This window comes from Silurus meridionalis, chromosome 6 (genome assembly GCF_014805685.1).
Source record: "Silurus meridionalis isolate SWU-2019-XX chromosome 6, ASM1480568v1, whole genome shotgun sequence".
NCBI classification, from domain to species: Eukaryota; Metazoa; Chordata; class Actinopteri; order Siluriformes; family Siluridae; genus Silurus; species Silurus meridionalis.
In genome coordinates, this window is record NC_060889.1 from 11,028,492 (window position 1) to 11,049,879 (window position 21,388).

Consider the following 21,388-nt stretch of genomic DNA (forward strand, 5'->3'; position numbering starts at 1 on the left):
TTTATTGGGCACTAGTCATATAGGATTGCATTATCAGACTAAATAATGTCTAGGATCATTCTTTTAGAAAATCTATAATTGTGAAGGATTTCAACATCTAGTTAGTAATCCTAGTAATATTCTATGGTGCCCCTTTATTAAAAAAGTGTATTAAATTTATGTGGAAAAAATACAATCAAGCTAGAGAGAAAATGTCAGTGCCAAGGTTGTGTAGAGAAGATTCTATTTAATAGTTGTAAGTAGGAAACTGTTAGACCAGCTTTTGGCAGGTATTTACATATTTTTGTGTGTTTGTGACAGTTAAGTTAATCCAATCTACAGGTGTTTAGTGGATATTGATAAATCCTGACCATGTGGCTCAATATTTGTTATTGGAGCTATTACAGGACTATGGGGTCCTGCAGGTCAATACTTTGTGCAATCTGTTCTTTGTATGAGCGCAGCAAGAGTTCTCACTGCAGTCTCACCATCAAGTCATAACTGATTAAATTGAAGGTTGGACTCAGTCAAGTATGTGTTTTTTCTCCTATTTGTGGTTTTCATGTACAGCAAATGGCGATACAGCCCAGTATAGCGGGGTTAGTGGTGGCATCTTTACTGCTTGGAGATGGTGTTTATTTCATGGCAGTATGTGGAGTAGACTTCTAAAATGCATTCAAAGCTGCTTTGTGTTTTGCAGCAGGAATAAAAGTCAACTCTTTGAAATCCACAGAGAGGTATGGGGAGAGACCTTGTCTATACTAGACTTAAGTATGCCAGGATATTGTTCAGAAGGGAGGACTGAGAAAAAGTAGCTGTAGGCAGTGAGCCAAGGAATAAGATCACAAGTATGAGGCCTGAAAACAAAAATTTCACCAAAAGTTATGTTTACCCTTTATGACCAGATAAGGAGGCGTATAAGCTGTAAGACGGTTTTTAGTTAAACCACCACCTCCTAGAAACAAGAGGAGCAATTTGGAGTTGTCAGGCAGGCTTGGGCACCGATGAGCTGAGCAAAAACTGACATTTCTGACATTCCTATGATCAAATAGAATTACCAAACAGCTGTCATCAATGAAGTGAGTCTGTTTAAGCCCAAATAAACATCAGCTGTTACTGTTCATTTACATTTTGTTTCCATAATCTGTTAAGATCTTTCAAATCATGTACAGAATCTTACTGATAAAAAGTATTGATCCAAAGAAGGGGTTAAAAGAAATTCCAACACATTAGATGTCACAAATGTCTCTTGATTACTCATCACAGACACCTGGACTCAATTACACGCTCATAAAAGTAGGACTTTTACATCCATATACAAACTTAAGTATAGAAACTATCATAAATTGTAGTCCAAATGTTCATACCATGCTTTTCACTCTGTCATTCTGGTTCCATGATTAGAGTTTTCATCTAGTTTATATTGTTTGCTGATTGCCTGACCCGAGCCTGTTCATTGTTTATGATTTGGTGGATTGATTGTTTTATATCTTAAAGCTGTCTTCCCCTGCACTTGCATCCTTATCTGGCATCCCTGACAGCTATCAAGATACAGGGAACAATAAAGGAGCTGCAGAAATATCTGGTAAGTACTGTCCATTCCCTGCTTCTGGCAACAATCTCTTGTATTCTTCACATCAGGCTAAGGGGTAGGGTGACTAGACAGAAGCACCTCTCCAGAAAAAAAATCCAAGTGAGCCTAAATCACTTCAAAGCATGTGGCAAAATGTGTTATGGTCTGATGAAAACAAGATCGAAAAACCTGCAGGCTTCAGTGACACATATGAAGTAAACTTCTACTTTCCAGTATGGAAAGTAAAATCAATTACAATACAGTACAATTACAATACAATACAAATAAATTACAATACAACTCCAAGTCAGCTGAATGGCTTCAAAAGATAAAAATATATAGATAGTTTGGTAATCCAGTTATATCCCTGTGGAATGGTTTCTGGGAAGATGTGAAGATGTGGGAAGCGTATAATACAATTGCCAAATCAAGAAGAGCTAAGTTGATAGACTCTGTGTGTTGTATTTAGGGCTGTCAAAATGAACAAAATGATTAATGCATTTGTGTTTGACAATTTTTATAAAACAAAATTAAAAATAAATATAAAACAGGCGAAATTAAAAACTTTAAAGAAACACACATTTCTTCCTGACAACCTTTCTTTACTCAGATATAAAAAGTCTGACTAAGTTGGGTAAAGTCTGAGACAGAGTTTGGCGGGGGTTCTTTGTGAGGTTAGAGGGAGGAGCAACACTTCTTATGGGGCACGACATCCTCATCTAAGCAGGAAGGTGGTTTAGGGAATCAGAGGCATAGCTTCAGCTAAATAAGAGGGTTAACCAAGGTCCTTGACTGAGGAGGGGGCTACATAGGTTCCAGCAGCATCTGGGCATCTGTTGCTGGGGTTAACAGGGCAGAGGGTCACTGTGGTGCCTTAAGCAGAATAGTCATAGTCACAGTGGTGATCTCAGCAGGGCACAGAGACATGATGGCGTTGAGAATGAGACAACAGCATAATACAGTTTCCCTGTTGCTGACCACTGTCATGTCAAAAGATTGCTTTATCATTAATAAAGTTGTCGAAATTTGAAAGCACTGTCCATTTCAAAATCAGTTGATTAGAAAGAGAGAAAAAAGTAAGCAACAGAGGCAATTTAAAGAAAAAACTGTCTTAGATAAAATTAAAATTAAAATGAATATACAGTGTGAATCAGAAGTAATCTTTGCTGATGATGGACACTAGTCAAAACATGGACTCGGAATTTGAATGAGTTTGAATAAGAAACTGAATAAATTCAAAACATCATGGATACAATCAATATGGATGAGGTCCATCTGGAACTTTTTTTAAAAAGACATTTTAGTTTGTACTGTACAAATATTAGAGTATTCAGCCCTGCTGACCTTGAAAGACAGAGGGAAAAAAAAGAAAGAGGGATATCGACAGAGTAATAAACTGTTCCCATGGAAACTGCTCGACCCCCACAGCAAGGTGTAAGATCTAGCTGATTTTTTTCCCCCACAAAACACACAACATCAGTTAACTGCAAACATTTTAAAAAGTAAGAAAAACTGAATTAAAACAGTTGCCCTGATTTTGTGGCATCCGAGCAGTAAATGAGCAGCAAAATGTAAACCATTGGGAACAAATATCCCACAGATTAAAAAAAGTGACTTATTGGTACTTATTTGTAAAAGAAATTTAAGAGAAACATGAATTCACAGTTAAGATTTATGAGTTTCTAAGGACAAAGTTTAAATATTATTAAGTACACACCAGTTACAGACAGCAAAGTTTCTGGAATAATACTTGTCCATTTTATCAACCAAACTTTCTGTTGAGTATGTACAGTGGATTCAGATTACCCCTACTCATACATTTTGTTATACAGATTAGATTTTTTTATTGGATATTATTGCTATTTTACCCATCAATATATATTGAATTTCCTCTTATGATTAAGTGTTTTTAGAGATTTTTTAAAAATATGACATTTCAGAAAATGGAAATCTATTATTCCCAAAAGTATTTCTATCAATAGACAAAAGACATTTTTATCAATAATTTATTGAAGCCCCTTTAGCAGCAATTACAGCTAACTGTCTTGATACATCTCTACAAGCTTTGCTTTTAGATTAAGGAAAATTGTCCTATTCTTCAAAATCCTCTGTCGTTCACAGATGTTCTCTGCAGATGTTTAATAGGGTTTAATCTGGGCTCAAGGACATTCAGTGACTTTCCCTGGGGCCACTCCAGTGTTGTATACTTGAATTCATTGTCGTATTGTGACCCCAATCTCAGTTTGTGTGCACTCTGGAGGAAGATATATTCAGGAATGAGTCTATATTTGGCTGTTTTTATCCGTCCCTCAATAGATTTCCAGTCACCTTGTCTCTGCTGCTGAGAAGCCAATCACATAGCATGGTGATTCCACCGCCATGTTTCACCATAAGGATGGTATTAGCCCGGAAATGCACAATATGCATTTTTGCCAATAATAATTTCCCATAATGCTTACTGTTCTGCCCAAAGAGTAAAATTGTTCTCTCATCAAACCAGAGTGGTTCCATCTCTGCACTTTTGGAGCTATTTTAAAGCTCCTGTTAGATTCTTAAATTCTTTTCTTTTCAGATGCCCAATTTGGCTGGGCGACCAACTCAAGTAACCTTTGAGGTTGTGCTAGCTTTTTACATTTTAAAATGAATAAAGTCATTGTGGTCCTGGAAACACTCAAATCCTTAGACAATCCTTGCAATATTTTGATTATGAAGATCCCCAGACAGTTCCTTCAGCTTCATGATTTGGTTTTGTTCTAACAATGCAGTGTAAATCGTGGTCTGCTGGCCTTTATAGACCATAGTGTGTGCTTTTCAAAACTATTAATTCAAATAGAAAAGGTGGAACCCAAGTACGGTGTAGACACGTAAGATATTTGACTAAAAGTTGACCAAATATACATTTGTTTCTAAATAAAAGATTAAACAAAGATCATCTAAAATCTCAGCTGAAAAAAAAAAAAATACATCATTCAGTGTAGATGGATAGGAAAAAAAGAGAATTATATTCATTTAAAATTCATATATACACAATAAATTCCCCAACAATTAATGTCTTAATACTGTCTGGTATTGTATATACAGTATTAATATATCTCCTGGCCTTGTTATTTTTTTTGTCTTTCCAAGATTTTACTTTTAACAACTATTTCTGGTTTAATTTTAAGCACCTACAAATTAGATCAGGAAATATGAAAGTTTTGTTAATGCTAACTATAAATATATGTATAATAATAATTAGACTTTAAAACAACAAAAAGGTGTTGTTAGATCTTTGCACATTTACAACTTTGTGAGACATTTCTTTAAAAGAATACTGAATGAGACATAGGGGGAAAAAAGAGAGCGGAAGACAGGACATCATTACTAGGCAGAAAGGTGATACTCCATTGAAAATACTTATTACCCCTAAGGAACCTTATATATTTGCTTGCCATGTGTCATTTTTCTGTGGTTTATTATTTGTGTGTGTGTGTGTTTGTGTGTGTTTGTCTGTACATTTCCACTGTTGAAATATAGTGCACAAAGTTTATATATTAGGTTGGAATGACATATTAGCATCTCACATCATATTTTTCAATCTTTGCTCTGTAATATCAAGCGCACTGCAATCTCAAAACCACACTTTTTTCAGGCCAAAACATCCATACTACATTTATATTTATTTGACTTTTTGTAGTAGTTTCTGCTTGGTCATGTAATATGATGGTCATGCAATATGTTTGAATGTGAAATACTGTAGCACATAATCCACATCACCAAACAGTGTACATGCACAAAAGTTTTCAAAACTAATACAATTATTTTATTAAATTCAGTACAGAGGAAATCAATAATTTTCACACTATTCCTGCTCTAACCTTAGCCAGACCAGTTTGCTTGTATAAACTCTTATTGGAAAAACTGTGCTATACTGGGGCTATAAACAATAGAACGTCCAAATAGAGAGATATCTGGTTCCTCTGTAACATGAAAAACAACGTCTCATTTATCTTCGAGAGGCAGAATTAAAAAATGAGAGGCTGGGAGGGTGTGAACAACTGTTAATAACTGCTATAATGTAAGTGATCACGTTTCCATTTTTTCATTTTCCAAAAAACACCTCAGCCTACTAGCATGGGCATCATGGACTAGCTCTGGACATCAATTCCCACACCTCAGTCATGCCAAAACAATCCTATTCACAAAGCTACTGATTAGGTACACCTATTTCAATTATACCCACAACCACAGCCACATTTTAAATGGACCTTGCTTCAATGTGAACTTCGCATTCAAAGCCTACCCTCAGCTGCTTTTTTTCTCTGTTGTTACCAAACCATGTAACCTTGTTTTGATCCCAACTTGTTTTTGCCTCACATTTACAATTCTTTTCTAGCCTTGTTCAGATTTGTCTGATCGCCTGACCATTTGCCTGTTTTTGACCATGAGCTTGATTCGTGTTTTGGACTGTTATTAATTATTGCTGCACAACATGCACCCGCATCTGTCCACACTGCTTTTACATGGCAAACTAACTTGTCTCCTGGAAATTCCATTGAATTAAATCTATTTATATAGTAAGAGACTGATCTCAAAATTGTTGATAAATTAAACCTTGTATATTCGCTTGCAAATACTTTTTTTTAGGATTAGAAATTAAAGTTTGTATTAGAAAGTATAGCCAAAGTGTTACAAGATTCTATAACTCAAATAAAACCTTTTAATAATGTCCCTCTATACATTACAAGACAGTGTATAAATAGTATTGTGGTTTTGTTGATGGAATAATACAAATAAACAAAATATTGCATCTGATGTCAAATATGTAATAGGAATTGTTAATAGAACATGTTTAATCATGTGTTTTTTTATTGAATATATGTATAGTTATGATTACCTGCATCCTTGTGCCTAGATTCAAATCCCAGCTGTGCTGATATTTACTATACCAGCAGTCTTGTTGCTGAATTATTAAGCAGAGTTCTTTGGATCTGGTCCAATACATTTTTATTAAATAAACCTGTTGGGGTGTTTTTGCATAAAACACTAATATGAGCATGTTTTGTTTCCATTTGTGTCAATGGGGGGAAAAAAATCTGGCTACTGTGGGCTTCTGTAAGTTGAATGGAACTATGTGTGGCAATATCACACAGCGAACTGTTTTTGTCATTGAACAGCATGTTAAATGCCACAGGCCAATTAGCCTCCTGTTGGTAGAACAAGATATACACACAAACACACACATGCACCTTTGGGTTAAAGTTTACTGTTCTCACACCTTTAATAATGAGCTCTGGATGAAAAGGGCAGAATAATACAGGGCACAAAAACATATGAGCACTTTAATATTCGCAAACATGAAAATCCTAAAAACTAACGTTTTCTAATGCTATCTAAGAAAAACTGCAATATAATAATTTCTTCACTTTCTTTCACTGTTGCTTTGCTTGCATGAGTAAATGTGACATTTCCTTCAACCACACAAGGGAATACGAAGGTCTTATTAATAATTCATGACAGCAAAAGCAGTAAAGTTGTCTTATTAGCAAGCTAGCCCTCACTAATCAGTGATTCTGTTTTCCATTTATTTCCGTCAGCATTTTTTTTTCTTTTACCCTTTTACAACGTGGTGAACTTTCAGTGGCTGCATTTGGGTGCTTTGCTCTTCTCTCCCAACTGGGAATTCCTGAATATATTTAATGACTCATACATCATACCCCATTTCTTTCACAAAAGATACAGAATGCTGGCATACTGTAGGGATGATAGAAAAATCATTAATTCATTCATTCATTAATCGATTCATTTAATCATTCCTTCATTCATTTCATTTCATTTAGGATTTATGAATGTGTGTGTGCTTGGTGACTGAAATAAGTGGAAAACTTGATTGCTAATACAATTTTTACTGCTTTTGTCATGAATTAGAACTTTTTTATTTCTGTATGTAAAAAAAAAAAAATGTTGGTATCCCTTTTTAGGCAATGCTGTGATGTTCTGTAAACTTTTAATATATCGATGATGATGTCAAAACAATTCCAATAATATTGAGATATTGCGCACAGCAAACAATTCACACTTGTGTCGTACAATTTTGGTAATTTTGTAAATGTATACATATTGTTTTATTACTAATAATTAAAAAAAATATATTTTTTTAAAAAATATATAATATTTAAACATATATATTGTGTTTGTGTATATTGTGTATTGTTTATATATAATATATAAACATGACTTACTTCACTCAAGGCAATTTTGTGTATGAGCTTCTGATTATTTAGATTTTGATTATAATTATGATTTTGATTATATTTGTTTATTAAAGTAATATGTATTCATTTTGATGGCATGATATTACCATTGCTATAATTAATTGTCACACACACACACACACACACACACACACACACACACACACACACACACACACACACACAGAAAATCTCTTTGCACTAAAGCCAAGGGTTAAAAATATTTGAGAAATTATACTTCATTGTCAAATATAAGTTGGGGTATCTATACTTGACTTGACTTTACATTAAATACCTTTACTTTCACTTTGTACTTTTCAAGAATTGACTCTATTTTTAATTTTATTATCTCTCTTCGACCAATAACTGGCACCATACTGCGGTAGAATGGGCTCCTGGGTATTTTATTCACATTAGATTTACATTTTAATTTAAAGTTTTCAATAACTTGCCTATGTTCTTCTTAATTTTAACATTGAAAGACATCTACCTTTGATTTTTTTTAATACATACAGTATTTACATTTATAAGGAATTTGCAATTTTTTGTATTTTGCTTGACTAGACTTTTGCCTTAATATTTCTTTTATTTGATTAACATTTTGAAACATATTTATCATTTCTTAGTATGTTAACCATTTCTAAATAAAAATATATTTGCACTAGTTTACAAACAAGAAGCCACAAAGACTTTTCTTCAATCTGTACCACATAGTTCAAAGATACGCTTTAAAATATATACTTCATTCATATATATATATATATATATATATATATATATATATATATATATATATATATATATATATATATATATATATATATATAATATGTACATGTTTTCAAAGTAATTAATGTTCAATTCGGTCAATTAAATACACCAATATTAAGTGTTTGCAACTATAAAATATAATACTACACCATTTAACACTGCCTTCAAGAAAGGAAAAGTCAAGTAAAAAACACAAATGAAGAATTTAGATATATCCAAAGAGATAAAAATATAAATAAATCATAATTTAATTATTTGACTAAACTAGATCAATATAAAATGATACTATTCTTTAATATAAAGATACAATGGGAATTCATCAAGAGAGAAAGAAAGAAAAAAGAAACAAAGAGAAAGAGAGAGAGAGAGAGAGAGAGAGAGAGAGAGAGAGAGAGAGAGAGAGAGAGAGATGAATGGGGTTTGATTTCTCAGCTGAGTGCTGTGTGAGGTACAGGAAGCAGCAGGTTGCATTTAAAAGAGAATCCCTTCATGACCCTGCATCACAAACCACTCAAGCTTATGTAGACACACACACACACACACACACACACACACACACACGCACGCACGCACGCAGGCAGGCACGCACACACACACGCACACATACACACTCACACACACATACACACACACACACATACACACAAACACACACACACACACACACACACATATACATTAAAAATTTATCACCATGTACCGTTGGAATTAAGATTTTAATCATTATTAGTAGCTCAATGTATATCAAAGGTACAACCACAATTCTTAAAAAGTAGGAGCACTGTGTAAAATGTAAATTAAATAAAGAATGCAGATTTGCAGATTTTATTAACATTTACAATTACATTACAAATTACCTTTTTTTTTCTTTAAACAGTATTTTTCCATTTAAACATTAGATGTGTCTTCTATGTTCTATTGTGAATAAAATATGAGTTTATGTGATTGGCAAATCATTGCATTCTGTTTTTATTTACATTTTACACAGTGTCCCCATTTTTTGGAGGATCTGGGATTGCATCTTTTTTGTTAGGAAAGCTATTTGTTACAACCTTTACGTAAATATAAAGCCGAACTTTGATACATGTAAGATTCATATAGCTAGTGAGTATGAAAAAAAACAACAACATAGAAACCTGTATTTTAAGCTTCTCAGTGCAGTATTGTAGACCAACCACAAACCACAAGCCAACCACCAAAGGCTTTGACTTTCTATAAGCAAAATCTCTAGATTACCCTTCGTAGCTACATTGCACAATGTGGCAGTCTAAATATAAATGTAAGTCTCTCTCTTTCTCACAGTTCTCTTTATAGTAAGCTAAATCAGGTTAAGTTGCCAGTCATGCAGTAGCATTCTTGATGATAGTAATATCCTGGGGTGAGATGGAGGAAATCTGGAAAGCATGTTCAGTCACATCTGTACTGTTACTATGGTTAGACCCATTAGAAACTGTGTTGCCATCAGCATGCCAATCATCCATCACACCTACTTACTGAGCTGATGGATGGACCAGCACATACAGTACAGCACAGCAATGCTAATAATATTGTTCCGAGCATTGAAAAGGTCTTCTTTTTTTACATTTCAAAACATTGCTGGTGGAAATGTTAATGGATGCTTTATTGCTGATCCACAAATGCAGACCAGATTTCTCCCATATATAAATATAAATGCCATATATATCCCATATAAATAATATTCTTAGTTCAATGGATTGATTTTTTCCTCAATCCAATACATGTTATTATTTCTTTCTTTCTTTCTTTCTTTCTTTCTTTCTTTCTTTCTTTCTTTCTTTCTTTCTTTCTTTCTTTCTTTCTTTCTTTCTTTCTTCAGCATCAGTGCAAATGCATATTTTTATATACTGATGTTTGTAGACACCAGCCCATAAAATTATGATATGCTTTTTTTTTTTAAAATATCTGATACCCCATTTATTCCCAATTTGCTGTTATAATAACCTCCACACATCGTTCCATTTTTAGTGGATATTTGTGCTCATTCAACCACAAGTGCCTTAGTAAATCCGGTACTGATGTAGGGTGAGGAAGCAGAGAGCGTTTCAATTTATTCCAAAGGTGTTCAATAAGGTTAAGGTCACAGTTCCCTTTCAGGAACTTGATCTGCATTGCAACACTTTGGGAACGCTTCTGCGTTGTCCACGCTCTGAATCATGTGTGTAATCTGTCTGAAGGTGGGGTGACGTCACGACCAGGAAGCTATAAAAAGCACATGGACAGCTTCCTGGCGACAGCTTCTGTTTGTTCATGAAGCGCTCTGTGTGTTTTTTATGTTAATTGTTTACTTATTATTTGTAAAAAAAAATAATGAAGGTAAGCAAGAAAGGAAAACACACTTTCTCGCTTGTGTGGCTTGCCTGGGAGCGGAGCACGCCAAGTCGGGTCTCGAGGGAGCCGACTGCGAACACTGCGCTTGCATGTCTATGTGATTGCTTCGCTCATGATGGGCACTCTTCGAAGAGGGTGCCCTTAATCCCTGGGTTCTGGCCCCACTCTTGCTAAAGCAGAGCGCTGCGCTAGTTCCTGGGGTTTGCAGATGGAACTCGCAGAGGGTTTTGAGACAGGCATGTCCCTTTCACACGGTTCCCACCCTGCCCCGGCACCCCCAGGGGCCTGGTATGTTAACTCTGCCACGGAATGTGTTTTAGGGCATGGCCAGCTCCAGCGAGTTCCCTCCTCAGCTTTCACCCGGCATCGTAGCGGACCAGGAGAACTTGCCGCCTTTTTCAAGATCCCTAAAACTGCACCAGGGCATAGCCCTGCTCTAGGCATTCCAGAGGTCAGTCTTGAGAGACTGATACCCTTAAGAGACTACCTGGCAGCCTGGAAAGTTTTATGAGATGTGTCTCGGTGGGTCCTGCGTACTGTAGACCAAGGCTTTACAATTCAGTTTGGGTTTCGTCCGCCTCGCTATGACGGGGTTTGTCCCACCCTGGTGGGAACCAAGCAAGCTCTGGTCATTTAACAAGAAGTACACACTCTCCTGAGGAAGGAGGCCTTCGAGGTGGTTCCTCCATCAGAAAGAGAGTCCGGGTTCTACAGCCGGTACTTCATAGTTCCCAAAATGGGGATGGTGGGTTGCGTCCTATCCTAGATCTATGTCAGCTGAACCGCTCACTTATGAGATTCAGGTTCAAAATGCTGACCCTCAAGCAGGTTGTGTCTCAGATCAGATCCAAGGACTGGTTTGTCACAGTAGATCTAAAGGATGCATACTTTTATGTTCCATCCTCCCTTCTCACTGGACATTCCTGAGGTTTGCTTTTGGGCTAAAGCTTACCAATATCAGCATCTTCCATTTGGCCTTGCCCAGCACAGAGACTTCAGGGAATCCGCATCGTAATCTATATTCGACGATTGATTGATATTAGCTCGATCAGAGCAGTCAGCAGTTTGGAATCGAGATGTCATTCTCGCTCACATGAAGGTGCTGGGGTTTCGGCTGAACGACAAAAATAGTGTGGTTTCTCTTATCTTTCTACAGAAAACCACTTATTTAGGTCTCATATGGGATTCGATGATTATGTGCCTGCAGCTTCTGATTTGGCACATGTTTTACTCTGGATGCGTATCTTCCTAACTAAACCCTCCCTATTTGTCAGGGGTTTGGGACCTGCACTTAGAGTGCACTGGCTTGTGCAACCCTAATGGCTGGGTTATATGATATATGATATATGATATATTATCTACAAATGGGTATATGACACTGGGCGTTTGTAGTTTTATGAAAATATGTGTAGTATTTTGGGAAGTGAGTGTAATCTTTTAACTTTCCTTTAGACATTAGTCTGAGCCTATTTCAATTCAGATTTTTTTCTGCACTCAAGGTAGAAAAATGGCAATTCTGAATTTTGATTATTATTCATTCGCTGTTGTATTGCACATACTAAGCATCTTTTGATATAGTGTCACTAAATTAATCCAGCAAAATGAATAGGTTATCAGATAATTGGTCGCACTTCAAAAAGACTAGTTTATTTTTCCCCCAGTAGAATTAAGTTGTGTTTAATCATGTTTACTGATTATAAATTACTTTTATATATTTTTAAGCAACTTATACTTAAAATATACTTAAAAGCATCTATACTTAAATAAATTATAGAAATGCTTTCACATGACGTGATTTATTGACTAAGACAAAAAAAGCATAAAATCTCTCCCAAATAGCAAAATTCCTGAGGCCCAGATCAGGCTCACACCTAGCACTTTCATCTGGCCCAATACCAAGTTGAATGATGGCACTTGGGCAGTCCACACTTGTTTGGCAGATTTGGGCCACAAGTAAGCCAAAGGATGACCGACTGTCAGCCATGAATAAAACAAACCAACCAGATTTGGCCCAGATTCAGCACCTTGTTCTGGCCCACATACTGTACTGAATTATGTAATTTTTGCGGTCCGCTCCTGTTTGCCAAATTTGGGCCAAAATTAAGCCAAATAACTGCATACTGTCATCCATGAATCAAACAAACCATCCAGAACTGGCCCAAATCTCGCACACGTTTACTTTAATTTTGGCCCAGATCCAACATCTTGTTTTGGCCCACATGCCGGGTGGAATGATGGCACCAGGGTGGTCCAATCCTGTTTGCCAGATTTGGGCCAAAAGTAAGACAAAGGACTGCCAACTGTCAGCCATGAATAAAACAAACAAACAAACAAGAACTGACCCACATTCTGATCAACATTTATTTAAATTTTGGCACAGATCCATCATCTTGATCCGGCCCACATACTGCATGGAATGCTGGCATTTGGGTGGTTGAGTCTTCTTTGTCAAATTTGTGCCACAAGTTAGCCTAACCATTGCCGCATGTAAGCAAACAAAATGTTAGAACCGGTGATTTTTAAAGATATAGGTTGTACTTTATATATTCATTAATATTTGCATTGAAAATCCAGTACCTTATAACATTTCCAAAACATTTCTTTATTACATCACATTACCAATCTAACAATGGCAGCAAAAAAAAAACCTGACCATGTTAACTTAGCTGTGCAAAGGAAATAAACAAAAATAACACCACAGCAACCTTGGCAACAGGAACCAAATAAACATTTATTGACCTCCTTGACTGGGCCCATCAACATCATGGCCATCCTGCATGCCTGTAAAAAAAACAAAAAACAAAACAAAACAAAACAAAACAAAAAAATTAATTCAATAACATTACATCACTGCCTTATTTTTAAATTATTCCTTTATATAACCAATCCCTGCCACCCTTTCAACCTCTTTTTCTGTAATTCTGTTTACAATTTTGTGGTGGAGTTTAGTTACCCGCGGTCAACAGTGCAAAGTAATGGAGAGTGTGTTAGAGAAGTGAAGAAAATAGTGCAGGCAGGGTGGAGTGGCTGGAGAAGAGGGCAGGGGTGATTTGTGATAGAAGGGTATCTGCAAAAGTGAAAGGGAAAGTTTATAGGACTTGTGGTGAGACCTGCGATGTTGTCTGGCTTAGGTGGAGCTGGAGGTAGCAGAGTTGAAGATTTTTATTGGGAGTGACGAGGATGGGGACAAAGTAAGAGAGGCCCATGTGAGATGGTTTGGACATGTGCAGAGGAGGGACATGGGGTATATCGGTAGGAGAATGCTGAGGATGGAGCCACCAAGAAGGAGGAAAAGAGGAAGACCAAAGAGGAGGTTTATAGATGTGGTGAGGGAACACATACAGGTAGTTGGTTTGAAATAGGCAGATGTAGAGGACAGAGTAGTATGGGGACGGATGATCTGCTGTGGCGACCCCTAATAGGAGCAGCCAAAAGAAGAAGAAGATTGATAGACATCTATATATGCATTGCATGTATGACTTTTCCAGCCATTTGTGGTTCTTTCACAAACTGTTTCCACAAACCTGGAGGCACACAATTGTAATGGATGTCATCCAATTATACTGGATACAGTATAATTGGAGTTCCTTCACTTGAACTAGGAGACCCAAACCTGTTCCAGCATGACGATTCTCCTGAGCACAAAGCCAGTTCCTTAAAGAGATATAGGTTGGAGTGGAAGATCTTGAGTGGCCTGCTTTAGATCTCTGAACTCAATCCTATTGAACATCTCTGGGATGAATTTAACTGCTGACTGCACCTTAGGTTACCACACAACCTGATTTTACTTTGTTTTACATTTTATTAACATTTTTAAATACAAAAAATGTAAAATAAAGTGATTTGATTTGATTAGCTTTTAATATTTTGAATAACACACAACCAAAATAGCTTTTTTGTGATTCATCCTATGATAGTAATTAGAAGAGAAAATTTGTTTGCTTCATGCCTATGGGGTATCCGGATACTAATTTTAGCTGTAATAGACATTAGTGGTGCATTGAACAGATGAAATGCAAGCAGCGCAATATTAATCTTTTCAAAACTTATAGACCTAAGGCACTTAAAAACTTGCATAGGCAAAATTCTGTAACTGTAAAAAAGCATGATTCAATTAACATTATTATTTATTTATTTTGTTGCTGAGCCAATTTTGCATTTAAGGAATTTTTATACTAGTGACAGATGCTTGTGAACACTACACAAATGTACCTCTCTACCATCTGAGGTCCCTGTCCCACAAACACCTCCAGTTTGAAAACTGCAATGGGGCACTGAGCTGTTATTTACTTTAGTGTTGAAATTAAATTCTGTGTCTGTGTAAAATCTATTGAGAGTTTTGTGTGAAATTCCCTGGAGATCAGCAGATTCTGAAACAAGTATGCCATGGTTACAGTAAAAAAAATTCTGATGATTGATGGGAAGATTAAATCAAGCTCCTGACTTGTATCTGCATGATATTATGTATTGTTCTGCTGCCACATGAATGGCTGATTGGTAAACTGCATGATTGTATACATACATTGCTTTCACCTTACACCAATCCATGCCTACACCTCTCAGGGGATAATATATCAGATAGATAGAGACAGTAGTTAAATTGAACTTGCATGTCTCTGCCTTCACAAATCACTTGCATGGGAGGTTCTATGGCTTAGTCCCAGGCAAGGGTGGATTAGTATATGTATCAGTAATGACTTAATGAGTAAAAATTCAAAGGTCCAGAAGTCTCTACACAATAAAAAAGGCCTACACAATAATGTTGAATATGTAACAAGAATTAATCCATCATTACAAATTTAAGCTTTGTATTTAGCTTAGTGGTTAGGCCTCTGGGGCTCAAGCCCCAGCGCCACAAAGCTAGCACTAGTGGGCCCTTGAGCAAGGCCCCTAACTCTCTCTGCTCCAGTGGCACTGTATCATGGCTGACTTTGCGCTCTGGCCTCAGCTTCCAAACATGCAGAAAAAAGCAAAAAAATAATTTTACTCTACTGTAATGTATATGTGACATATATATGTGACTATTTTCTCTCTTCTTTCTTTCTTATTGTTTTAGTTCTCTATAGAGAGATATAGAGTATGTGTATATAGAGTATATAGAGTGTGGTCCGAATCTTCTGTCATTGATGCCATTCAATGTGGAACCTTCAATTCTGAATGAAATCCAACCAGAACATACATTAAATGGTTCCAATAAAATCTCTAAATGGTCTATTAGATTTGCCTTAGAGGAATACACAATAACCCACAATTCCGCACTTCCAATGTGGTCAATTAAATGTGTGAAATATGATATCTGTTGTGATGTCAAGATGTGACAGTCGAGCAGCAGCTCAGGATGAAGTGAAGGCAGGTTGAAAGTTTAGTTATGTGTGCTTTGTTTATCCTTTCAGGGAGAACACCATGTACCTGAGTGAGAGGGACATGGCTGATGGGTTCCTTTTGTGTATCTGTCCCAAGGGGCCATTGTCTCATAATCCTTCCCTGGTCCCTGGGATTATGCGATAGCAGGTCCGTGGCCTTGGTCTTACTGAAGACCTGCATTTAATTGGTGATTAGTTACAGCCACTCCTGGACATCTGTGCTTTCAGTAGAAGCTGAGCCACATTGGAACTCAGGGCATCTCTCTCAGCATTTGGGTTACTCTTTGCAGATGATTAATTTAAATGGATGTAACACCATATGGTCAATCACAGGTAAGATTGATCAAAACCAATCTACAGAAATAGATAATGCTTTAACTTAAAAATAATTATAAAAAAATAAGAATAATAATATCAATAATAATAATAATAATAATTAGAAAGTGTATAACAAGAAAAGGAAGAACAGTAAGATACATATAATTAATTGCAACAAAGCTTTTAACCAAACTAATGTTTCATCGACATCCATTCATTATTCTTGAAAGTCATCTTGCATATTCATGATTTATACTCCACTGTTTAGCATTTTCTTTTATCGGCTCTGCAGTCTTTAAGTTGGTTGTAAGTGTTTTTCAGTGTCATTAGAACACCTGTGTTGAAGGCAATAAAACAATAGAAAAAAGTATAGGTTTCAATGGAAAATGTAAAGCACATCACTTTCAATTGTGAGGCTTCCAGTTACAGATTTGTTGTCATTCTGCTTTTTAGTTCAAGAGGTTTTCAAATATTTGCCACACTTCAAGACCAAAATGATCAAATAAAACATAAAATAATGAGACAATTATCTTAAAATATCATAAGGAACTATTTATACTGGATGTCCTCTAAAACTCATTGCCTAAGACTGATTAGAGCTAGGACACAAGCGTGCAAACACTTAATCCTCAATTTGCATGTAATCCACAAATCGTCATCAAAGGTCATTGTGTGTGGTCAGAGCACCAGTTGTCAACATAATAAGTAATTAGCATAATCCATAAGGGAGAAACAAGTATCCACTGAGCGGTTGAAGATTTTAAATCAGGAATAGGAAAATTGTATTTTATATAAGCTTAAGGGGGCAGATAAACAAACTAACAGTCTGATAGAAAATTCAAAGGTTAAAAAAAGGGTGCATTTTAGTGAAAAGACCAGTTACAGGATGGGACATCAACAGAAATGCAAAACAAAACAAGATTTGCAGGGGTTCAAATTGTAAAAAAGATCTTTTTGCCAGTTCTGATACATCACTGCATGCTTTTCCATTTATAGAATGTGTTGACAGTCAGCTGTATTAACCATAATGGCAAAATATTATTAATTTACTCATTTAGTTCATTTCGTTCCTTTGATCGGAAACAATATGAAATGATCAATGTGGAATGGAAAAAGGGACCTGGGGTGTCTTATTATACTGTCTTAGGTACAGATAGAAGAAGCTTTTAAAAACGTGTGCAATATTTTTATTTAAATATTGCTACTAGAAATCTATTTTCTACCAACCTTGCTCGCTGGATGCCTGAGTGTCTACAACTGAGCGAGGTGTGAACACACACGATTACAGTCTCACACATAAGTCTCTTTGTGCTCAAATGATGTTTTCCATTTTTTACATAGGCTTTGTTGTGTGAAGATTTGGCTTTTGTACTCCTAGATCTATGGGAAAGGTATATCATATTTTTTATATAAAGTGGTTGATATGCTTTAGGTTTGGGAGATCAGTGAGTTAAAATTAACAGGTGTTTTTTTCGCTTGAGCTAACAACAGCATTCTTTATATGCAACCTTAATGGCCAACAACCTTTGATTTCCATAATAGTTACTCTCAGCTGGTCTTTCCTTTCTCAAGAAGAATACATAGAGATGGAGTTAGGCACAGCCCAGTCAGCAAACAAATTTGGCCCAGACTTGGCATTCATCTGGCACAGCTGGCATTCATCCAGCACTGGCATACAGCATGTGGGCGAAACATGGCCCAGGTTTGGCAGAGGTGGTACCGATTTTAATGCGGCTCACAAGACATGGGCCAGATGTCATTTGTAGTATTCGGCCCAGATGTCAAGTATACATATGTGGGCCACATACGTATGGCCGATCTTAAAACATATTTAAAATCCATTTCAAATACCTTTGAGTAAAATCCCAATGTTTTAATTTACAAAGATATTTCCATCTTTCTCTGTCTCATGCCTTCAAGTTAATTCAGGCAATCATAAAGATTTATATTTCTGAATTATGAAAATCAGCTGTAATTGTTTGATTTCAGTTTCTAAGGTTTTTGCGATTAATTTTAACTTGTAGACCAACAAACCACCAATTAAGACAGTCTAAACATTTTCATTATATTTAATCCATAGCTAAATCTAAAACTACTGGGCATGCGCACATCAGTATACCATAATTTTGTCACACTGTATAATAATAGTAAAGGTGAAATAGTAAAGGTGAATTTTGGTATGATATTGGTGTTTTTGTTAAATTGAAGATTTTGCCAGAATTTTCATTACAAATGAGAAATGTTATATTTGGGTATTTTGACTCAGACCCCACAAAAGAAAATTTGTTTTATTATAAATTAAATTATTTTCTTAAGCAAAGTTTACCTGTCTTTGTGGTCTTTTTAAGAGATAGAACATTATATACATTTTTACCGGAATAACTTTTACCCAGCGTGCACCAATCATGATTTAAAAAACCTGGAAATGCGAAATTGGCCTATCAGAGCAAAGTTGGCCAAAAGGCGCAATTATAATTTGCAATGCTTCATGGGATTGTAGTTTTATTTACCCAGTTAGCCGTGACACACACACACACACACACACAGTCTCGTATTGCCTTTATGACAAATTTTCAGATATTTGTATTTCAGTTTGAATATTTTACATGTTGTAATTCAAGTTGTAGCTGGTTGTTATGATTCAAGGCTTATAACGCTTTTAGTAACAAATCTCCAACGAGGAAAAGTGAATGAAAATACTCCAGGAAGTGTCTGTTGAAAAAGTGGGCGGACGCGGTGTTGCTCGGAAACAGCCGCTCGCGCTGAACCCGGGAAAGTCAGCAGAGTTGGTAAGTGAGAACATACATATATATCAATAAACAAATATTATATTCTTCTTAAATTTAGCCACGGTCACATGTAGACTTAATGATCAATCGATGCATTCACGTGCTATCGGTGTCCTTTAATGCAAACGGGTGGTGAAATAAAAAAAACTACACTTGTACGTGTCTGAAAAAACGGACGACGGCCAAAAAAATGAAACCAGCATGCACTTAAACCAGTGCTTCTCTTTTCTTCTCTTTTTCATTATAGTCTATTAAAACTTTTTAATAATCAGTTTTTTTTAGGAGGAAGAACAAAAGGCTTCAGTAAAGACACAGTATGGAACTTCTACTTATTTTATTTTTGCTTTTATTTTAATTGCTGAACTGACGAGGTATTTTATAGAGTTGTTTGTACAAGTGTATATGTTAGGTTTCAATGTTTTGATGTTAAATATAATAAAATATTTGTTCAGAATACTGTCGTTGTTGTGACTATTCATTTGGGAGGGGTGTGTATCAAGTGGCCTGGTTGTGTTTTTTTTAAGGCTGACATGTGGAACCTATCTGGTCCAGTGTATAGGACCACAATAGGGCCAGCTATGGTCATACAGGTGGGTGAGCTATGGCTCTGTCATGGCCCTTTTATGGCCCATATTTTGGCTGTCAGGTTTAGTTAACCTATGGATTATGCTCAGGTGTGGCTAAGTTTTGAGCTTTCTGCTGTTGATATGGTTTACTTATGGTTGTATTTTGGTTCCAATGTCTTATTTTGACCTGGCCCAATTCAGGACCAGTTATGGGTATTTAACTTGGCTGAGACTTGTGTGTGTCCATGTGTGGCCCTTGTCTGGAATCCAGACCTGGTCCACACTAGTACCTTAATTCATTGCGGTATGTGGACCAAGCAAAAGCTGGTTTTGTGGGCCGGAGCTGGGCCAGAGAAAAATTGCTATGTGGGAGTGATCATGGCACTGCAACATTGCACCTACTTGCATTCGCTTCAACAACACGCAGGGGTGAGGGGTCAGAATGGTAGATTATTAGAGTCCGCATGAACCTTTCCTTGAGTCCGGTGAACATTGCTAAGTCCATTTGAGTCTCCTAGGTTGCCTTAATTGGACGTGATATGAGGGCAGCAGCAACAGTGCTGAAGCCCTGAATGAATTGAAGAGAGAAGTCACACCACAGAAGCCCTCTCTGGTGTGAGTTTGGGGACATGTTGTCACTGGTACCACCTTTGAGTGATCGATTTTGACTCCCCACTATTTCAGACTGTGTATTAAAGATGGAGCACAGTGAGCATTTTTATTTGTGATTATTTTCCAGAAGACGTTGAAGCACTTGACACACATGATGAATGTGGTCTTTCTCTGAGGTTGAGAATCTCAAATTATCATCAATGTACACAATCACAAATTGGTATAAGAACAGTCTTAGTAATATCTGGAACACAGAGTGAGCACTAACTAACCCATATTGCATGACGTTATTTGTAGTGACTCGGCATGTTTCCCACTCATCGTATTTTCCTATGTGAAAAAATCTGCATGTGTTTCTTAACTACTGCTTAATAAAAAGAGGTCATATATGCTGGAAGACCTCCATCTTTACCACAAAGAGAAAACCTGCTATTGCAGGAAAGGTGAAAGTTGTATCCTTGCACCTCAGTTATACAGGGAGTGCAGAATTATTAGGCAAATGAGTATTTTGACCACATCATCCTCGTTATGCATGTTGTCTTACTCCAAGCTGTATAGGCTGGAAAGCCTACTACCAATTAAGCATATTAGGTGATGTGCATCTCTGTAATGAGAAGGGGTGTGGTCTAATGACATCAACACCCTATATCAGGTGTGCATAATTATTAGGCAACTTCCTTTCCTTTGGCAAAATGGGTCAAAAGAAGGACTTGACAGGCTCAGAAAAGTCAAAAATAGTGAGATATATTGCAGAGGGATGCAGCAGTCTTAAAATAGCCAAGCTTCTGAAGCGTGATCATCGAACAATCAAGCGTTTCATTCAAAATAGTCGACA

The 21,388-nt window shown here is 36.4% G+C and overlaps 1 long non-coding RNA gene across 1 annotated transcript; it reads right to left on the reverse strand.

Moving 5' to 3' along the window:
* Positions 1 to 13,248: 13,248 nt before the first annotated feature.
* LOC124387667 lies at positions 13,249 to 19,148 on the reverse strand. The gene is made up of 3 exons (XR_006926205.1): positions 18,913 to 19,148; positions 16,315 to 16,443; positions 13,249 to 13,686 (listed from the first exon to the last, which is right to left on the reverse strand). It is a non-coding gene; the product is annotated as an uncharacterized LOC124387667 (long non-coding RNA).
* Between the last annotated feature and the right edge of the window lie 2,240 nt (positions 19,149 to 21,388).